This window comes from Lutra lutra, chromosome 8, assembly GCF_902655055.1.
Source record: "Lutra lutra chromosome 8, mLutLut1.2, whole genome shotgun sequence".
NCBI classification, from domain to species: domain Eukaryota; kingdom Metazoa; phylum Chordata; class Mammalia; order Carnivora; family Mustelidae; genus Lutra; species Lutra lutra.
In genome coordinates this window covers 23,849,837-23,865,273 of record NC_062285.1, presented here as the reverse complement: position 1 = coordinate 23,865,273, position 15,437 = coordinate 23,849,837, and the positions used below count along the sequence as shown (strand labels likewise).

The 15,437-nt window shown below is 36.6% G+C and overlaps 1 long non-coding RNA gene across 1 annotated transcript in view; it reads right to left on the bottom strand.

The window, feature by feature from the left end:
* LOC125107212 (uncharacterized) overlaps positions 1-13,622 on the bottom strand; it is a 62,530-nt gene extending 48,908 nt beyond the window's left edge. Inside the window, exons 1-2 of the long non-coding RNA XR_007129483.1 lie at positions 13,476-13,622; positions 2,811-2,942 (exon numbers count right to left, since the gene is read on the bottom strand). This is a non-coding gene — a long non-coding RNA (uncharacterized LOC125107212). The remainder of the gene's footprint in view (positions 1-2,810; positions 2,943-13,475) is intronic.
* Positions 13,623-15,437: the final 1,815 nt, after the last annotated feature.

The following is a 15,437-nucleotide window of genomic DNA, read 5'->3' as shown; positions in this document are numbered from 1 at the left end:
TGCTTATAAGTCTGACTTTTAAATATCTCATATAAATGAAATCACACAGTATTTGTCCTTCTGTGACTGGCTAATAAAATGGAAAGACATTTCATATCTATGGATTGGAAGACTTAATATTGTTAAAATGTTCATATTACCCAAGGATATCTATAGATTCAATGCAATCCCTATCAAAATCCCAATGGCATGCTTTAAAGAAAGGGGGAAAAAATCCTAAAATTGATGCAGAATCACAAAAGACTCTATATAGTCACAACATTCTTGATAAAGAATAGCAGACCTGGAGGCATCAGATTTCCTGATTTCAAAGTATATTACAAAGCTACAGTCATTAAAACAGTATAGTGTTAGAATAAAAACAGACATACATGCCAATGGAACAGAATGCATAAACCCTCAACCAATTTCCTATAAGCGTACCAAGAATACACAACAGAATAAGTATAGTCTCAACCAAGTATTGGGAAAACTAGGTATCTACATGCAAGAGAATGAAATAGGACCATTTCTTATGCCACACAGAAGAAAAAACATCTCAAAATGAATTAATGATTTAAATCTGTAAATCTAAACCTATAAAATTTAGGTGAAAAACTTCATGACATTGTTCCAAGGCAATGATTTCTTGGATGTGCCATCAAAAGTAAAAGTAGACAAATAAGACTAGAGCCTTTTTAAGAAAAAAAATCATCCAAAGAACGGTATATTTCCTTCCAGTCTTCTTTCCATGGTGGCGTCTTTTTTTTTAAATTAAGTTTTAAATTTCAGTTCTAGTATAGTTAACATACAGTGTTGTATTAGTTTCAGATGTCCAACCTAGTGATTCAACAACTCTATACATTACTCAGTGCTCATCATGCTAAGTGTACTCTTCATTCCCTTCACCTATTTTTCTCATCCCTCTGACTCACCTCCCCTCTGATAACCATCTCACTGATATGTAGAATTTAAGAAACAAAACAAATAAGGAAAGAAAAAAAAAAGAAGAGCGAGAAAGAGGAAGGAGAGAGAGAGAAAGAGACCAAGAAACAGACTTAATAGGGGCGCCTGGGTGGCTCAGTGGGTTAAGGCCTCTGCCTTCGGCTCAGGTGATGATCCCGGGGTCCTGGGATCGAGCCCCACATCGGGCTCTCTGCTCCGCGGGGAGCCTGCTTCCTCCTCTCTCTCTCTCTCTGCCTGCCTCTCTGCCTACTTGTGATCTCTGTCAAATAAATAAATAAAATCTTTAAAAAAAAAAAAAAAGAAACAGACTTAATAGAGAACAAACAGAAAAAAGATGGTTAGAACTACAGTCTTGATTTTTTTTAATAACTTTTTATCTCCTACAACTGCATTCTTCACTGTGAACAACAAAGAGCTCCAATGACAAACAGTATCCTTCTAAACCATCACAGAACTATGGATGCTTAATTTTTTCCCTCCTACATATGATTCACTAATATGTGTGGAGGAAAGGATTGAAAGATTAAAGATAAAGCCTTAATATTGTCTATCAAGAAGAAGAAATTATATACATAAAATAAAATGAATTATAAAGCATTTTATCTGGTTTTCTAGTTTTTAGAAATGATAAAAATGTACTAGTTGTAAAATAAATTAAAATTCACAACATAGAAAATAAACATATAGATGTTTATCTTGTGCCAATGATTCTCATTAATATTTTTATCTCTATTTTATCCCAAGCAGGTCAAAGCCTCTAAATCAAACACTTTATTTTCTATGATATTCTAGCAAAACATTTTACTTATAATAGTGGTTTAATAAATATATATTTTCAAAATGAACAAGTAAATACACAATGCATAAAAGTTAATTCTGCAGTTTACATGGCAACCAAAACAGAAATACTCATAAAAATCATGTAACGAAACCTAATATTGTTTTAAATCACAAAAAGACTTCATGTAACCATTGTTTGAAATCGATTTCTACCAACAAGTAACTCCATTATTCTGCAAAATGTTAACAAAAATTAATGTTCTCTACTCAGCTGGAGCTGGATGAGCGTTTTTAACAAAATCCATATTAGAAATGACACATGTACTGAGCTAGAAGCTATCTACGTACTATGGAGTTTTGTTGTTCTTTGTTATTAAAATTTGATTTTCTTATGTTGCTTTGGACTTTACTTTCAACACACTTACCAATGATGAGAAAACTGTGAAGGAATTCAGACTTGAGTGTTTCCCACTCTGGCATTCGCTTGTCTTTGCCTCTGGTACTTGTTCCTCTCCACTCTCTGTTTCCTTTGACTTTATCCCGTAGCAGTTCTTTTACACATTGGTGATGCTCTCTTGCCTTATAAAACATCTTGTCTTCCTCTCCCAGGAAAAGACCCCTCTAGAGAATCTTTCCCTGCCAGGCACTGTCAAATAAAGGCTTAGGCTAACAGTGCTTTGGTAAGGTGTCTTTCAAAATATGAATGCTTTTTTTTTTTTAAAGATTTTATTTATTTGACAGAGAGAGAGAGATCACAAGTAGAGAGAGAGAGAGAGAGAGGAGGAAGCAGGCTTCCTGCCTAGCAGAGAGCCTGATGTGGGACTCGATCCCAGAACCCTGAGATCAGGACCCGAGCCGAAGGCAGAGGCTTAACACACCGAGCCACCCAGGCAGCCCCAAAATATGAATGCTTTTAATACCAGGCGAATCAAGTTGAAGAGGACATTGCTAAAAACGTTTGCTGATGCAACAAAGATTCTATCTGATTTCAAGGAGTGTTAGAATGGTAGAGTGTGGTTGAGAGTAGGAGTTATTTTATTTTTAGTATGTTTATATCTCATGAAAAGACAAGATAAGGTACTTACCATCAAGAAAATCACTCATAAGCCATTTTCCATTGTTCTTGGTAGCATGAGAGTAAGCTGTTTGTCACTCAGAAGATCTCCAGCCCAAAGTTAGGTGTTCTAGTTTGTACTTGAAATCTGTGAATTTAGAGCCTGTTGGTAGATTAAGTGAATTGAGTTTTGTTCTTGAAAACTATTATTATCTAATTATCTAAAGTTCCAGAAATATTTGCTAATGCTCCAAATTCTTCAATGTATCTAATATCTTGGCTGATGTTGAAACAAAGATTTATATACCCTTATATATGTTAGTAGAAATTATCCAATTGTTATATTTTTTAAGGCAAGGAAAGTTAATTTTTCAACCTGTAAAATTGCCCAGGGGCCTATCTCACAGAAATTTGGCTGACCTGCTCTGTGGAGACCAAACGATTCTGGGAGTTACCCTTGGAATTGGACAACATGGCCTTTAAATTGTTGACAATCCATTTTCTAATACTGTTTCAGAAAATAATATTTTATTTCTTAGTATTATTCAATGGGCTTTATGTGTATTGGCAACTTTGCTAGTCCAGGAAAAGGCAAAATAATAGATTTTTCCATAACTCTATGAGACCAGAGGAATAGATGCTGTGAAGTATCATGAAACTCCTTCACTGAGTCACCAAAGTTATAGATGAGTACATGTATTTAATGAATACATTTCAATTTGGCAAATATTTCCTTAACACTTGTGCTGAGGGCTGTGAAAGAAACAGAAAGTCCTTTTTTAAGGAGATTTAGTTCAGAAAAGGCATGTTGGGGCAGGGTAGGGAATAGTGAGCAGTGATGTATGACAGAGGTGATTAAAAGGACAATTACATAAATAATTTGAATACAAAGAAGAACAGGCTGAGGGCTCTAATAAGACAAACATAAATTGGATTCTTCAGAGTGAGAATACACAACATCTGGCTGGGAAGATTGTTTTATTTAATAGCCAAGTTATGGAAACAACCTAAGTGTCAATAAGTGAAGGGATCAAAAACATGTGGTCTATATGTGTGATACAATATCCAGCTTGAGAAAGAAGGAAACCCTGCCACTTGTGATGACCTCGAAAGAGCTTGAAGGTATAGGATATGTGAAATAAGTCAGACAGAGAAAGGCAAATACTGTATAATTTCACTCATAAGTAGAATCTAAAAAAGCCAGACTCATAGAAGAGTAGAATGGTAATGGCTAGGGGCCATGGGATGGGGGAAAGGAGGAGATGTGTGCTCAAAGGGTACAACCTTCCAGTTACAAGATGAATGAGTTCTGGGATCTAAGTAAGGTACAGTATGGTGACTATAGTTAACACTACTGTATTATATACTTCCAAGTTGCTAGGAGAGTAGATCTTAAATGTTCTCATTACAAAAAAGAAATGGTAGGTATGTGATGGGACAGAGGTATTAGCAACACTATATTGGTAATTATTTTTTAATATACAAATGTATAAAAAAAAGCAAACAAATTGTGCACCTAAACTTACATCATTTTACATGCCAATTAAATCTCAATAAAAATGAAAAAAAAAAAAAGAAGCAAAAAAAAAATTCTCCACTTCCTATATCCTGTTGGTGTTTGAAAAAATTGGACAAGACTCCTAACACCCTCTGGTTAAAATAAAATCTGATGAAATATCTTGTTTATTATTATATTTCCCATGTCTAGCAGAATGCTGGCACACAGTAGGTTCTTGGAAAACTTTTTTTGGTTGAATAAAATAAAATGCTTTTTGAGAAATTTAGATAGTTCAAAAGGTATTTTTTAAGAGCCTTAAAATTTCCCGTTAACCTTATAACAATATGAATTTCTGAAATAATACCTATACAAAAGATGACATTATATTCTTTTGAGTTTCTACTAATATGTTGATTTTTGATCTTTCTTATTTAAAAAATGTTGATCTGTCTTTTTTTCCCCCCTAAGATTTATTTATTTGTTTGAGAGAGAGAAAGCACACATGCACAGAAGAAGCAGAAGAAGACTCCCGGTGAGCAGGGAGCTGGACACAGGGGTCGATCCCAGGACTCTGGGATCATGACCTGAGCTGAAGGCAGACAACAAACTGACTGAGTCGCCCAGGTGCCCCAAGGCCTGTCTTCTTGTAAGTCAGAAACCTTGAATGTTCATGCTCTTCTAATTCTCTACTTTATAGATTTTGACAGAAAACTCCCATTCTAAGGGGAGACTAGTTGAGCTGAAACTTCAAATAGAATCTGGTCATACACGTGTATGGTAACACGAGGGAGATGAGAATGGACATACAAATACAGAAGATAATGGGAAGGGAGCTACTTAATCTCCCCCCCCATCTTAATCAGGAAATAGTTTTTTCTCTCTCACTTTTATTTCCTTAAACAATGTATTTCACTGATAAAAACTTAATGATGAGTCACTTCTAGGAAGCAGAAATTTGATTTTCTAAATACTTAGCTGAGATCCAACAGTGACATTTAAAAATTATCCAGTTTCTGTAACTTGGTTACTTTTTAAAATAAGAGGACACCATATGTGGAATGGTGTACACCTACATGGTAATTCATGTCGACCATGCACTTACTACAAAATCTCAAATGCTTTCCCCCACATACATCAGTTCTGAGACCTAAGAATCCAACTCATTAAAATTTACTTGAGATTCCTGTAACCTTTTCTCAGGAAGCAACAGCAGGTATAAAATGTGCGTTTTTTTTTTTTTTTTTTTTTTTTTAATGTGTGCAAAGCTTTAATTCTAGTATATAAAAGAAAACCTTTTTTGTAGGTAGTTGAAAAGCCTGGAAGAGGGTGGGTGAGAAAGTCATGGAATTTTGGAAGTATGACATAGATTATGGCAAATTAGAAATTTGTCACAGGATAGTGATGGAGGAGATGCCAGGCTGAGTCAGATTTTCTCAGTGCCTAGGCGATAGTCTGGTTATGAATCAAGTTCTTTTGAAGATTGCACCAATGTTTTTGGCCACTAGGTCATCAGAATTCACTTCTTCCAAATGCAGTAACAATAATAGTGAGTCAGTCTGCATATGGTGTGGCTGGTATTTTACCATTTATTGCTAGTGATAACTTCACAGTCTCAGTGTCTGGTGTTTGGGAGAATCTCACATCGTTCTCTTGCGTAATAACCACCAATGTCTCTATCCTATCTACAGAGTAGAGTAAAAATTCTTTGGTGTGATATGCAAGGTCCTCTGAGATCTGTTCTGGTGCTTTAGTATACTCATCCTAAGCAACTACCCACCTACAATCCTGCAAGATTCAGATCCCTCCCTCCCTCCTTTATGCTCCACCAGTGAACATTTTAGGATCTCTGTTGCTACATTCATCACAGTAAAGATAGATTCATAAGTCACTCTCCTTGAGGGTGCTGACCATGGTTTATTAAACTTTGTATGAACAGCCCTGGCATATAGCTGGACTGCCACAAATGTTTGTTGTATTAATAAATACACAATCTTTAAAAAAAAAACATAACTTAGTAGTTATGTAGTAGGCAGATTATGAGAGTGACCCCAATGACTCTTGCCTTTGTAGACTCCCCCCACTTTAAGAGTAGTGGAATGAGATACAAATCCCATGATTATATTATTTGGAAAAAGGGAGGTGATCTGGGTGGGCATAATATAATCTCACAAGCCCTTTAAAAGCAGAGTTGTAACAACTGGTAGAAAAGAATGAAGTTAGAGATCCAAAGCTTGAGGGACATGTGGTGCACTGTTACTGGTTTTCAAAACAGAGGGGACCACGTTCCATGGATTGCACATGACCCCTAGGATCTGACACCCAGCAAGGAAATGGGGACCTCAGTCCTACAACGGCAAAGGAATGAAATTCAGCCAACAACCTTTATGAATTTGGAAGTGGATTCTGCTACATCCTTTAGGTAACAGACAAGCCTGCTGACACCTTCACTGCAGCCCTGTGAGACCCTAAGGAGAGAACCCAATCATGTTATCCCAGACTCCTGACCTACCCAATTGTGAAATAATAAATGGGGATTGTTGAAAGCCACTAAGTCTATAGTAATTTGCTTTGTAGCAATAGGAAGCTAGTACAACTAGTGTGCAACTTCATCGGATGACCTGGATACGTATGTTCTGCTCTGTTTTGGTCTATTTATTTGTCTAATTAATGCATGATGGGCACTCCCACATCAAACTGACACTTGTTAAGTAGGCAAGAGTGTTTAGTCCAAGGCAGTTTTGGTCATTTCAAATCAAGTAACAAACTGTTATGGGATATATTCTACATTTCATACACTCTGCAGGGATCTGGCTGAAATTCAGCCCTGAATATATACATAGACAGAGCAGCTTGATGTTCTAGCTCATGACAGCAGACACTTAATTGCAGGCAGAAATCTTATGTCAGAAAAGTGAACATAATAGCCTTAAAGTTTGAATATTCAGGGGGCTTCTGCTGTAGCAAGTACATTTATTTCCTAATCACTAGTTCTGTTTGGTTCTGTGTCAAACATGCCTGGCATTTATAATTTTATTTTGGCATTTTAATTTTTAAAAAAATTTGGATAATATCTTGACTCTCTTATTTTTAAGAAATAGATCTGGAATTTTTTTAATGCTTAAAAAAATCCGCTAATGACGGTTAAGAGGCAATTAGAAATTTATACACCGGATATTTAAGAATAGTAAGGAATATTTGAAGTGTAATACTGACATATAGTTTGTTAAAAAAAAAGTCATTCCTTTTAGAGATTAATATACAAATCTATACAGGTGGTATAAGAAACTTGCTTTCACATAGTACATGGACGGAAAGGAGTGGGTGGGAGTTTCGATGGGGCAGTGGGTTGACTGTGGTTGATGGTTGTTTGGCTGGATGATCGGCATATGGGAAGTGATTTTAAAAATTTGTTTTTAGGGGCCGCTGGGTGGCTCAGTCAGTTAAGCATCTGCCTTTGGCTCAGGTCATGATCCCGGGGCTCTGGGATGGAGCCCCGCGTCAGGCTCCCTGCTCAGCAGGGAGTCTCTTTTCCCTCTGGCCCGTCTCCCACCCCTGCTTGACACACTAACTCTTCTCTCTCTCTCATAAAAATAAATAAAATCTTATAAAAATTTTGTCTTTAATATATCTTAAAGAATATTTGCTTATCCTTATATAGCACTTGTCATACTGTCAGGTTGATGTTTTCAGGTTAACTAGTCAGTCATATAGCTAGAAATTGAAGTATTAATGAATTCCACAGGTTTGGAATTACTAAAGTGACCTTATGCTAAGTAAGGCATGATAAGGATTGGTCACACTGTAGTCAACTCCTCCAGTATTTATTAAAGGGCTTTAGTGTGCACAGAATCATGACAGATCCCATTATATATATATATATATATCCCATATATATATATATATATATATATATCCCATATATATATATATGGTCTAAAAAAATGGCTAGACATTCTTGCTGGATAGCTGAGACCTACCTCTGATACACAGAGAGCTGGCCATGAGGTAGGCTGGCCCCACAACCACAATATAATGTCTGTAAGCTTAGTTAAACATTAAAAAAAATGAATAAGACCGAGAGTATCATGTTATTGGCACTTTTCTAAGGGTATGCACATTGCGCAGCTGGAATAAATTTTTTTAAAAGATGTTATTTATTTATTTGACAGATAGAGATCACAAGTAGGCAGAGAGGCAGGCAGAGAGAGAGAGGAAGCAGGCTTCCCACCGAGCAAAAAGGCCGATGTGGGGCTTGATCCCAGGACCCTGAGACCATGACCTGAGCTGAAGGCAGAGGCCTTAACCCACTGAACCACCCAGGCACCCCTGGAATAAATATTTTTGTTTAGATTTTTTTGGTGACAAAGACATGACAGGCTGTCTAAGTCAGCTGTAAATGTGGAGACTTGAGCTAAGCCTCAGAAGAAGTGAAGTCGTCTTTTCTTGCAGGGTAATCGTTGTGCAGGGAGATACAGGGTGGAGTGTGGACCAGGGGAGGAGCAGCCTGGCTGGAATTGGGTCTTCAGACATGGATGTGAGCATCGGAGACAAGACCAGCTGGTAGAGAGTCTGATTTCCTGCCAGAGAGAAGTTTTAGAGTTGATGTAATAGACAATGGGGAGCGATTCACTTTTGTTAAACAGGTGGTGCTAATTAATTGAGAATAATCAGGAGTCAGCTGTTCAGCAACAAGTTAGCTGAAGAGTTTGAGTTCGTTAAGGAATATTTGTATCTGAGAAGTGTTTCCTACACTAGTTTGAAAAGAATCACTTGGGGGCAATTGTTAAAAGTGCAGATTGGGGGCGTCTGGGTGGCTCAGTCGCTTAAGTCCTTCCCTGCTTTCAGCTGGGGTCATGATTCCAGGGTCCTGGGATAGAGCTCAGCATTAGGTTCCCTGCTCAACAGGAAGTCTGCTTCTCCCTCTCCCTCTGCTGGTCCCCCTGCTTGTGCTCTCCCACTCTCTCTCTCTGTCAAATAAATACATAAAATCTTAAAAAAAAAGTGCAGATTGGCAAGCCCCTCTTCTGGCATTTATGTTTCAGTGGATTTTGAATGGAAACAGTGATTTTAGAAGCTGCAGAGTGAGACTTGTTTATGCAAAGCTCTCTTCTAGGTGGCTAGAAAATCCATTTAATAACATATTTAGGGTTTGCCCTGATTTCAGTGAGATTAGGCAGAAAAGACAGCCATGGTGAGGAAGAAAGACCTTTGGAAAACTTCATTTAAGCAATTTGACATTTTCCATTTAATGGCTTTGAATGAATCCCCCAACTTTTCAAGTCTTTTCTGTCACTGAGAAGTTTCTGAATTGCAGTATATAGAAAAATACACATGCTTAGCTTTAAAGAATATCTTCCAAGATATCGCTAATATTACCAGATAGTTTATTAATGAAAGTCCCGTCTTTGTCTCAACATTACAATGATCTTTGATAGCAGTTGAGGATTTTTCTACTTTCGATCAGCAGAGGGAGCTATCGCTCTTGATATAGAATGTTTTTTTTTTTTTCCTCCAGGTAGAAAAAATGCCACCAACCTATAGTTTAGACTATTATACCCTAGAATTTATAATTAATATCCTTCTTAATTTATGACTTGAGACTTCTACATATACTGTTTGTGATACTCCTCTTTACTATCTCCCGGTATGAATCTCTTTGCCAGTTGATACGGACTATACTACCAGATATTTTTGGCTCCTTCTTTCCCATCCACCTTTACTCATGCTTTCTCCTTTTCTGGAACATTAATGATGATCACCTCTCTAAATCTGTCTTGCTTGAGACCCAGTTCGGAAATAACCTTTTAAATAATCCTCTGATCTCCCAACTCTGAATCTGTATAGCATGGTTAAGTCCCTATTTTATAGCATTAATACAACTCTTTACATTTTTTAGAAGAAATAATGTCTTTTGTTACTCTTCTATTATTTCATAATTGGCTTGCCAGATAAAATACTGAATGCCCAGTTAAATTTGAATCCTGATGAACAACAATTTTTTTTGTTTAGTCTAAGTATGTCCTAGGACATATTTGGTACACACTTATGCCAAAAATTTTTATCGAATTCATATCCAACTGGGCATTTTGTTTTTTTTATTTGACAAGGTAGGTAACCCTGATCATAAGCACTTTGATTTTAGAGTTTTATCCTTTCATATTCATAACCTCAGAGCACAGTGCCAGCTTATAGTGGCTGCTCAGTAAATAAAGTGTAACATGTGGCTAAATTATTATAGTATGAAGTATTATCACTTTTGAAAGCAATAATGGCTTTGAAATTACCTACATTTATATTACACTAATGTGTTGACAGTGAATTTTTTTTCATTCTCAAACAGAAAATAGTTGTAAGAAAGAACTCTGTGCTAATTAGAAACTTCAGGATTTAACAATAAGAATTGGAGGAAGCATTTGAAATATATTTAAATGTTTTAAAATATCTTGAGTTGTTAAGAAACATTATGTGGTTAAGAAATTCTCTTGCAAAATGACTATGGATCCCTTACGAGGAAAAAAAAAGTATTATTTTAAAGATGTATTATATGTTGAATCAAGATGTAAGTCATAAAAAAATAGTACTGATACTACTCATTGTTTAGAACAATGAGTTTATTCCCATAATTTGCCTTTAAATAGGAAGGAAAAAGTTGTATCCATACTACCCTGCTTGAGTAATTGAATTTTGTATGCTTAATCTAAGATATTTATAAGACTTGCTACGTTAAACCAAATTTCTCTATAAATTTAAGGTTTTTGACTTACCTAGAAAGGATAGAGCAAATATTCATAATTTTCCTCTATCAAAATGCAAATACTGTACAGTCTCCGAAACCTCTCTCAAATAGTTGAAAGTCATATGTTGGGTAACCTTATGACTAAATTCCATTGTACTTAGCCTGACACGACATTAGTAGGTAAAGAAATGAAATGATATTATATGGCCAATTTAAAAGAACGGCAATGTAAAACAACTGATTCACATACACAGATACATCTCAGAAGTGATTGAAAGTTGAAAACAATTTTAGTCTCATTAGATTTATACAGTTTGTAATAACAATGTTTAACACAATCCTGCACCTATTAGCTACAACTGAAAAACAGTTGCTACTCACTGTTGGTAACACTTCATAGACTGTTTAGTGGGAATGGAAATTGGTACGCTTTCTGTAGAAAGGATCTTGGTTGTGGTTATGTATGTCCATGGAAAAGTGGACATTTGGACAAAATTTCCCCGTGTTTAGGAATGCTGGTAGTATAATCAAGCTGCTGGTTCTGATAACTCTTAGGCTCCTAGTTCCTTGGTCACAGGGAGGTTATAATCAGCAATGTTTCTATGGTATTTTTACATTCCATCCCTTCACCAGCCCTACTATATGCATGTTACCTAACTTGCAGACATTCAGATTTGAAATGCATTTTTTTTTTAAGATTTTATTTATTTATTTGTCAGAGAGAGAGAGGGAGAGAGAGCAAGGACAGGCAGACAGAATGGCAGGCAGAGGCAGAGGGAGAAGCAGGCTCCCTGATGAGCAAGGAGCCCGATGTGGGACTCGATCCCAGGACGCTGGGATCATGACCTGAGCCGAAGGCAGCTGCTTAACCAACTGAGCCACCCAGGCGTCCCTTGAAATGCATTTTTAAGATAATCTTTTAAATTACCAATTTTCATTTTAAAGAAAGTTGGTGGACTACCCAACCTAAATTAAACATTTTTTCCCCCAATGGCCTGCTGTTTTGCAAAGAAATCTTTAAAACTGTATTATGCAGTTTTTAGACATTTTAGCATTCTTCCAGTTTAGCTAGGTAATTATTTCTACTTTATTACAATATTTATTACAATAAAGTATTTCTACATTATTCCTTATGCTCATTAAAAATTTGAAATAGCAGGTATCTGGTTCTTACCTGTTCAAAATGAATCCAGATGTTCACCTACTGAAAAGGTGTCAGTTTTTTTTTCTATCATAGATTTAACTTTAGAAAATAAATTTGGAACAATTCTGTAGGGACTATTGGTCACAGATGGCTGAGTGATAATAAATCCTCAGGTTGAGATAGAGTCCTTCTGGACTGCAGCACTTGAACTGATTTTAATAATTTAAAATACTCTACCATGCATCATGCACGTAAACAGAAGATATCTCTTGTTAAACTATTTCTTTTTTTTAAAGATATGTCATTAGCTTATGACACCTTAATTTTGTTCTTTCTCTTAACTCAATTCTTTGTTATCTCTTTCAGGAATTTACTCCTTCTCTCAAGGCCATAAAAGGGTTCAGTTTCTTACATCTTTTAAAATAATCCCTCTTCCTGCAGGACACTCTCTCATGGATTCTCAAGGTGAGTTTTTATAATGTTCTTTCTCTTATTCGTTATCATACTTGTCACATGCCATTATAATTATCAGCTGATACATGTGAGCTCCTCAGAGGCAGGGATCATTTTCTTATCAATCCTTACATCTCCATAGCTTAACAGAGTGCCTGGTATATAACAAGTGGTCAATAAAAAAATGAAGAACAGTCTTTTAAGTCAGAATTTGATATGTCATTTATATTGTCCAGTAAAGGATAAAAAAGGGATTTAGTAAGTTCTCTGGTTATTTTAGTTAAAATGTTTTAAACTATTTTACAAGTAAAAGGTGGTTATATATTCCTGATTCACAGAAGAGTTTTAATACTACTTCTAAATGCTAATGTACTACATCTGAGAGCTTAAAACATTTTTCTTGTGTTATTAATTTTATTTATTTATTTATCTTTAAAGATTTTATTCATTTATTTGACAGACAGAGATCACAAGTAGGCAGAGAGGCAGGTGGGGGTTGGGGGGAGCAGGTTCCCCTCCAAGCAGAGAGCCCGATACAGGGCTCAATCCCAGGACCTGGAGGTCATGACGTGAGCCAAAAGGCATAGGCTCAACCCACTGAGCCACCCAGGTGCCCCACTGTGTTATTAATTTAACACACCAGCACCCCAAGTAGAACCTGACGGCACACTCCAGCTGGGATAATTCACTTGGTGGGGAGTGGGGCATGTTGCGTAAGGGGAGTACAGAAAAGACGGGTGATCAGGGTGGAGAGACATTTCAAGAGGTAGTGTAGAACTTTGGGATTGATATCAGTAGGGATGTGGCCACCCCTCGGAGTACTGGAATTGAAAAGAGAAAATCATATGTTTTGAGGGAGACAGACCTTCTGTCAAGGAAGAGGACCATCCTGAGGCAAACCACCTACATTCTTCTCTTTCCTTTTGATCTTCTGGGCTCCCGATTGACCTACCCAACAGCAAGCCATGGAGGAATCAATCACTTGCTGTGGTCCTTTACAGGCTGACTTCTTGCATCTGTGGAAAAGAATGGAATTGGAAGGCGTTGGATGATACAGAGCATGGTGATCACTGTTTGTGATAATCCAGGTACTTTCTCAATGGAATATTCATATTGTTTAAAGAAACCATAAAATCAGCAAAAAACCAAGTCCATTGTATTAGTACTTTTTTTGTATTTAGTTTTAAGTGCAATTAAAGCAGTCCTGACCTTTGGGAACTGCAATAGGTGATAAGTAATGATGAGCCCATAAAAAGCCTTCCATTGTACAGTATTAGCTGGAATGTGGTTGAATTGAGTTCCACAGATTGCATTGCTTTTGACCTAAGGTTCATCTTCATACAGAGTTCAGGGGCCACATTTGCACTAATGGGATATCTCATCCCATGGGGGAATACATTTCTCAGTTCACTTAAATGCTTTCCTCTTGCTTCACTCTTCTTAATAACATGAAGAGATTTCCCCAACTGTGTTGCAATTTTTTCAAATACTATATTATCATAGACTACTTCCTTTTATTTAAATTTCAGTAAATGGTGCTTTAGTTCTCTGAAAATCCTCTTTATGCTCTATATTGGACTTAAGTAGATAACAATTCTCACATTTCTGGCTGAAAAAATTGACATTTAAATAAGTTTGAAACTAGAAGACTTTATATGTATCAAGTCCATAAAACTACAGATATGTAGCATATATTTGATACTTACCTAAAATTGACATGCTGACATAGCAAATTAATGTCTTTTGTCTAGATAAAAATATGTATGTGTAGAATAGTAAACATAGTTTAATATTTTGAAAAACACACAATGGTCCTCAGCAGGAAAAGCATCCAATGTTGTCAATGGACCCTTAACTGAAACCAGTAGTTTAAAAGTCACTAGACCAGGGGTCCCTGGGTGGCTCAGTTGGTTGAGCACCTGTCTTCTGCTCAGGTCATGATCCTGGGGTTCTGGGATCAAGCCCTACATCAGGCTCCCTGCTCCATGGGGGGCCTGTGCCTCCCTCTGCCATTGCCTGCAGCTCCCCCTGCTTGTGCTCTCTGTCAAATAAATAAATATATATTTTTAAAAATTCACTAGACCATTTGCAAAAATGATAGAGTCCACCTTGTATGTCACTGCAAACACTGTATCCCATATTTGCAAACTATGCTGCATGCACATGTGAAAAATGTGAAGTCCTTTGGAAAAGGTTTATTTAGTATGGTTAGCAGGCTTGCCAAACATATTTTAAGTAAAACTTCATGCAGAAAGAAAGTACTGTCAGTTTACTTCATTTTATCACAGTTGGATAGGATGGAACTGACTAGTTTTCTCTAAAACCCACTCATTTAGGTGATAGCACATTTCCATTCAGCACACCATACACACAAATCACATTTTTAATATGTTATAAAAAATAAAAATGCTTAACCTACTAAAGATATGAAAACAAATAAAAATATTTAACAGGAGCCCTTCACTTAAGAGAACAAAAGTCAGAGCCAAGACAAAGTTCTAATTGAAGAAATTGCCTTTCGGAAAGGGGGCAGCATTGTATTATGAGCTCACGTAGAAAGAAGAAATCTAGGATTAAATCCCTAATTTTTTTCCCCATTGAATTGGAAGTGGTAGTTAATAGATTGAGCTCTGGGGCCTGAACACCTGCCCTTTACTAGTCACATGAGCCTGAGAAAATTACTTAGCCTTTCTGTGTTTCAGTTTTCTTATCTGTAAAAATGAGGATCCTAAAATAACTACTAAATAAAATTATTTAAAAGTTAATACATGTGGGGTGCCTGGGTGGCTCAGTGGGTTGAGGCCTCTGCCTTCTGCTCAGGTCGTGG